Below are 6,325 nucleotides of genomic sequence, written 5' to 3' on the forward strand. Positions count from 1 at the left end.
TGTTGTTGTTAGCTGCCCTCGAGTCAGCCCTGACTCATGGCAACCTCATGCATAACAGAAAGAAATGCTACCTGGTCCGGTGCCGTCTCCATGATCATTGCGGATCTGACCATTGTGATCCATAGGGTTTCCATTGGCTAGTTTTCAGAAGCAGATCACCAGGCCTTTCTTCCTAGCCTTAGTTTGGAAACTCCACTGAAACTTGTGTAGCATCCTAGCACCACACACACCTCAACTGAGGCAGTGACTGTCCATGAGGTGAATTGGCCAAGGATTGAAAGTGGGTCTCCATGAGGAAGGTGAGAATTCTGCCACTGAACCCCTCGTGGCAAGAAGGGTCCCCAAAAACAAAGCTAGAAAGGACTGCTGGGCTTCCAATTCGTTGCAATGGATTGAACATGGGCAGTATCTCTACTCCTTTCCCAAACCCCGCTAAAAAGGGCGGCGAAGAATTTTTTTAGATTAAAATTCCATTAAAAGAACTAAAGAAAAGATTACAGTGGACAAGATATGTCAAGTTTTCTGAAGGCTAAACAGAGGTAGTTTAGTGGTGACTGAGTGGAGTGGGGACAGCTAAAACAGAAGTGCTTACAGAGGGAAACGGGAAAGAGAAACAAGCTGATTTCATGCTTCCGAAAAGCTCAGGAATGAGAGGCACCAGACAACTCAGAAGGTGGGGTGAGCAGTAGAGCTAGAAAAACAGATGGTTGGTGGAGAGTCTGTATAAGGAGCAGTTACACCTACAGATCCCCTACCCGAGTCCTGCAGGTACTGTGGTTCAGTGGTAGAATTCTCACCTACCATGCAGGAGACCTGGGTTCAATTCCCGGCCAATGCACCTTCCATCCTCAGCGGAGGATTACCTGTTGCTGTGATGCTAAACAGCTCTCGGCAGAGCTTCCAGACTAAGATGGACTACGAAGAAAGCCCTGGAAATCTACTTCCAAAAATCAGCCAGGAAAGCCCTGTGGATCACGACAGTCTGATCTGAAATCCATCGTGGAGGGAACAGGGTGTTTCATTCCACGGTGCATGGGGTTGCCAGCTAGGGACTGACGTGATGGCAGTTAACAACAGCCCCATTCCTGTACAACCAGGCAACAGCCCAAGCCCCGTCATCATAACAGACCTGGAAGTTGAACCAGAGAGGTCCTGAGTTCAAGGACACCAGGCACAGCCAAGGGCAGGAATGATACTAAGAACAAGGGGATTAAGGGAGCAGATGCATAGTGAAGGGTGAGCTGTGCCCTCCCCACTTCCCATTGATGACTTCACTCCCAGGAGGTCACCTGGCATGTGTTCTACCAGGCAGATTTAGGGATTAGTCTGTAGAGAAACCGAATTACTTCAGAGAAAAAAATCCTCCAGATACTGAATTTGGAATTTTGGTCCAAACGTGGAGCATGGTTTGTGGTCCAAGGTAATTGAAGCCCAAGCCATTGATCATCAGACTAGGCCCCTTTTAAAATAAAATTTTACTTACTGCATGCATCATTGGATTTTTAAATCTCTTTCAATCATATTTTTGTCTTTGAAACTTAATGTTTTCCCCCAAAAAGTATAGATTCTCTAAAATGTATGTAACTAGCAATTCCATTATTTCATCTGCCATTCTGACCCTATCTGTTGATGGTATTAAAAGTGTAAATATTTCTCATTAGAATTTACTCCCTCCTGCTTTGGTAAGGTTTTCATCTCCTATAGTACAAGAGATTAAGTTGGTGTGGTTAGCTCTTCTCCATGGGATTTTTGGCTGATTTGTGACTTTGGAACATTCTATTGAATTCTATTTTTAATTGGTTATAAAACATGACAAAACCAAAAAACCTATTGTTTAAGTTGAGTCCGACTCATAACAACCCTACAGGACAAAGCAGAACTGCGTCATATGGTTTCCAAGGCTGTAATCTTTACAGAGAGAGAGGGAGAAGCAGACTGCCACGTATTTCTCTTGTGGAGTGGCTGTGAGTTTGAACTGCCGACCTTTTGGTTAGCAGCCAAGTGCTTAACCACTGCATCACCAGGGCTTGTAAAATATGACAACCAGTGCTAGCCCACAGCTGGATTTCCCTTCTACCTGGTTGTCTTAGATTGGGTCCCCCAGAAGCAGACTCTGGGACAAGAATTTGAATGCAAGTCGTTTATTGGAAAGGTGGTCCCAGGAAGCAGGAGGGAGGTGGAAAGGGAGACAGGGAAGAGATGGAAGGCAAAGCAGGGAATATTACCAGCAAGTTACCACTGTGGGGAAACGGCAATCCTAATCCTGCCAAGACTCTGGGAGACTGTGTAGGACAGCTGCCTCCAAATTACCCCATGAAGAAGTGAGGGAGCTAGAGATTCCCCACCAACTCCCGCTGGTTGAGGGCAGACCCCTGCGGCCCAGGATTTCTGACCTGCCCCATGGGGGGCACCAGAGCGCTCCATATGGACTCCTACTCCAGTGGCCAGACTCAGCTGCTGACAGTGGGAAAATGGGCCAGCCAGCATGGAAATGGTCAGGGCATCAACGGCGGCTCCTACAACAGTGAGAGGAGACCATCAGTCTTTGTTCCTCCCTGTCCCTACATGATTTCTGTACTTCTTGGGACTAATGGACTCTCTCACAAGTGTGGTTCACTTTTTCCTGTTTAAGGAGGTAACAACAGGTACCTATCTATACATTATACGCTGATACGATCTTAATAGAGAAGCAAAGCACCCATATGTGTTAACATGTTCCCTCTTGTTAAAATCACCAAAAAAATTAAATGTTGTTTATTATATTCATTCTCTTTTTGTTTTACAAATATTTATTTAGAATGCATTGTATTCACTGAAATTTTGATCACTATCAGAAAAAACGGCATTGGGTTTGGGTATCATAAATAATTGTTTATGGGCTCAACTTGTCTTAGTTAGGCATTATCTTCAGTCTAATTATTTTATGTGCCTATTCCAACATGGTCAGTGGGAGTCTACCACCGTCCCTGTTTCTGTTGGTTCCCATCGAGTTGGTTTCGACTCATGGTGACTCCATGTGTGCAGATTAAAACTGCACCATAGGGTTCAAGGCTGTGACCTTTCGGAAGCAGATGGCCAGGCCTTACTTCCGAGACACCTCCGGGTTGGTTTAACCCGCTAGCCTTTCTATTAGTAGGCCAGCAGCTAACCATTTGTGCCACCAACTGTCCGTACTGTTCTTGAAAGCATCCTTCCCTTGTGGACCAAGATATTTTAGACACATCTGCTTTTTTTTTTCACCCCAACACAGAAATCAACTTCCATCAAAACTTCCTGTTTTCTTTAGGTGAAGAGCTGATTTGGGGGCTGATATCTAGCCACAGGAGAGGCATATACAAGTTGGTGATGGGTAAGAGCCCCACGGCTACTGCAGCTGCGTTAACCACTCTTAGGAATGATAGAGTTGGGCTGTATATGAATTCATACCAGTTATCTTACTGTATAATGTATTATACTTGTACTATGTGGATTTATTGACCACTAAGATTTTCTTCTAATCTAAGTCTCTAAGGAAAAAAAGATGACAAATTACCTGATGCATTTTAATATGTAGAATTGAGTTTTGAGGGAGGTTTTATGTTTCTCTTAGAGACTTTGAGATTAATGATGAGTGCCTAGACAAATTAGCAAACAAAAAACAATACAATTAATAACTCCAGGAAAAACAAAAAATTGAAGGGGAAAGGAAATATAATCAAAGTTTTCTACTGGACCCAGTAGAGAAATCATATATACCTGGTCCTACTGATGAAACACTCATTATTGATTTATCTAAAAATTGGAATATAAATGTATTAGGAGAATGAGGGGGTGAGTAGGATATGTGTGTAAAAGGACTTACTAACTTTGATAAGAAATTCAGTTTTCATCTTTCATAGTAGAAAGATAATACATACTGTTTACAATCGTTAAACCAAAAATAATAATATTAGCTTATTACAGAGAGATATAAATACCGGAAAAAGTAATCGGAGGTTAAAAGTGATTGGCTCTGGGGAATGGAGAGGAGTATGAAGAGGAGAAAGAGGACAGAAGGCAGCTCTTTTTATTACCAAATTAAACTTTGTAGTATTATTTGACTTTTAAAAAATGTTTATATATTACTTTAATTAATTAAAAACAAAAGTAAGGTGGGCTGGTCAATAGTTTGGATTATGCTATACCCACCCCTGCCGTCGAGTTGATTGCGACTCATAGCGACCCTATAAGACAGGGTAGAACTGCCCCACAGAGTTTCCGAGGAGCGCCTGGCGGATTCGAACTGCTGACCTTTTGGTTAGCAGCTGTAGCACTTAACCACTACGCCACCAGAGTTTCCCGGATTATGCTATAGTAACAACTAATCCTCCAATCTCACTCGTGATACACGCCCATCTAAGGTCAGCTGGGGGCTCTGCTCATGTGGTCCTCGCTCTGGCACCTGGGCTATTGAAGCGGCTGCCATCTTGAACATTGCCAGTCATCCTAAGAGAGGAAAAGAGACAATAAGCACTGGCTTATAAAATTTCCACCCAATCACATTAAATTGGCCAAAACAAGTCACGCAGCCCCACCTAACTTCAAACTGTGCTGAGAAAAGCAATCTCTCCAGCTACCTGAAGAAGAAAGGGTAGGCATATTTGTCAAACACCCTAATGACTGTACCTCTGGTGAGAGATTATTCAGTGGGAATAGAGGGCATATTCACCCTCAAAAGTATCTTGGTTTGTCTAAGAAGGACACAACATCTCTGAAGCAGTATTCTGGCCTGCTTAAGCTGAATGTCTAGCCTGGATCTAATCATAAGAAAACATGCAGGCAGATTTAAATTTAGGGTAATTCTATTAATAAAAACAAAATTAGTAAACCAGTTGACATGGAGGCGATCCTGACGCATGGTGACGCCGTGTCTGTCAAAGCAGAGCCCTGCTCCACAGGGCTTCCGATGGCTGATTTTGGGAAGTACATTACGCAGACTTCTTCTGAGGCACCTCTGGGTAGACTTGAACCGCCAACCTTTCATTTGCAACGACCAGGGACTCCAAAAAAAACAGGAGGAGGACAGTATTCTTCAAAAATGTCTGTATCATAAAAGACAACGAGAAGCGATAGAAATATTTCAGGTTAAAGGAAACTAAGGAGATGCTACATATAAATGCAATACTCAATCCTAGACTAGATCCTGTACTGGAGGGGAAAAAATGCTCTAGAGGCCGTCCTTAGGTCCACTGGCAAAACTGAAATATGGACAGTGGCTCAGATGAAATGGTTGTATGAAGGTTAAATTACTGCAGTAGATAACTACACCATGGTTATGTAAAATAATATCCTTCTTTTTAGAAAATACACTCCAAGCCACCTAGGAGTAAAGAGCCATGATGTATGCAACTCATTCACAAATGCTTCTGAAAAAAATGACATATGTAAATAGAGCCATAAGTAAAAAAATACATGGGGAGAGAAAGGGAAATGGGTCCAACTGTAAACAGTGGGAGAATCTGAGTAAAGGGCATAGGGATGTTCTTCGTACTGGTTTTGCACTTTTTCTTTGAAAGTTTGAAATTATTTTCAAAAACATTTTTGAGAAGTTTAAGCTGAAATCAACTCAACGGCACCAAACAACAACAACATGAACACCTTATAAATAAAGCACTTCGCAGAGTAGGCAATTAAAAATGCTTGCTTTACTTTACAGACACCTGGACAATAGCGAAGAGAGAGGGCAAGGGCAAGGGCCCGGCAAATAGTTTAGCCAACTGTGTAGTAGCACTAGGAAAAAATGATATATAACCACCGAACAATTTTAATCATGAAATGCTGTGCTATAAAGAAAAATGTCTATAACAAACATGAAGGGGAACAGAAAATGGAATATTATAGGCATAGTGATTACAGTCATATAAAATTATACCTATACAGAGTTTAGTGAATATACTGGCTTTTATGTTCAGCACTTTTTTTTATTTTATTGTGTTTTAGGTAAAAGTTCACAGTGCAAATTACTTTCTTATTCAAAAAGTCATACACAAATTGTTCTGTGACGTTAGTTGCAATCCCCACAATGCATCAGCATTTTCTCCCTTTCTCTTTACAGCCTGGGTTTTCCTTGTCCATTCATCCAGGTTTCTGGTCCCTTCCTGCCGTCTCGTCTTTGCTTCAGGGAGGTGTTGCCCAATTGGTCTCATATACTTGATGGAACTAGGACGCACATTTCTCACATGTATTATTGTTTGTTTTATAGGCCTGCCTAATCTTTGGCTGAAAGGTTGACTTCAGGAGTGACTTCAGTTCTCAGGGAGCAGGGTGTCTGGGGGCCATAGTCATTACTCACCAAAGTAGGGCGTAG

This window comes from Elephas maximus, chromosome 25 (genome assembly GCF_024166365.1).
Source record: "Elephas maximus indicus isolate mEleMax1 chromosome 25, mEleMax1 primary haplotype, whole genome shotgun sequence".
In the NCBI taxonomy this organism is placed as follows: Eukaryota; Metazoa; Chordata; class Mammalia; order Proboscidea; family Elephantidae; genus Elephas; species Elephas maximus.